Source organism: Otolemur garnettii, unplaced genomic scaffold (genome assembly GCF_000181295.1).
Source record: "Otolemur garnettii isolate 467f Iridium unplaced genomic scaffold, OtoGar3 scaffold00016, whole genome shotgun sequence".
In the NCBI taxonomy this organism is placed as follows: domain Eukaryota; kingdom Metazoa; phylum Chordata; class Mammalia; order Primates; family Galagidae; genus Otolemur; species Otolemur garnettii.
This window is the reverse complement of record NW_003852411.1, coordinates 758,996-759,950: the sequence shown is the minus strand read 5'-3', so window position 1 is coordinate 759,950 and position 955 is coordinate 758,996.

The following is a 955-nucleotide window of genomic DNA, read 5'->3' as shown; positions in this document are numbered from 1 at the left end:
AAAAAAAAAAAAAAGAAAACTCGCAGTTTCTAGTCCATTAGATGCAAAGGGGAAGAATGAAGCAACATATTTTCAACAATGAACTGCCTTGTCTACATTTGCTGTCCTTGAAATCAGCAGTTTAGTTTTGTTGCTGATTTGCAGTGTGATCCATATGAAGGTCCAGATACGTAGAAGTTATACGTGAGAATTGAAAGTTCTAATAAGGCATGCACTCATCCAATATATAATGAAAATCTATTGATTCTCACATATTAATTTTCAAAAAAGTTAATTCTTTTGTTACTGTTCCTTTTGAGATATTTAAAATGCTTTATTTCATTTTGTATCTCAAAAGCAAATGGCTGCTGAAAAGTTCTATTTTTACATCCACTTCGACTGTTTCTGTTCCTCAAAATATGCTAAAGCATTGCAATACCAAGCATCATTAGCAATTGTGCTTGTCAGTCACCTGTTGCCACATTGACAATGAGATGCAATGATTCCAAACAATAAAAATTTAATCTCACATTCGGTCTTGGCTGAAATAGGCTGGATTCCAAGCTTCAAGCTTCAGGTCAGGTTGGAGTCTGCTCTCTTTCTTTCCTTTTCTCTTTGAAATAGAATTTATCTGGAAGATGAGGTGTGCTCGATGTAACCCACACTAGACGTGAACACCAAACTAGCCTTTTCAAACTAGCCTTTTCCAACTTCCACTGAGGTTTTTACCAATATCTTTTACCAAGCTATTGGCTAAAGATAGTCACATGGCCAAGAGCAAAATCCAATGGTAGGCCTGGAGACTTTGATCTAAAAGGAAACACAGCAAGACCAGAAATGCACGATTCTAACCAGAAGAGGAAAGAATTAGGACCAATAGTTTATTTCATTACAACACAGTATCTCTTACCCAATATCTCCCCAGAATTTTCCTTAGGCACTATCTACAAATAATTTATATTCCCTTTGATTATGA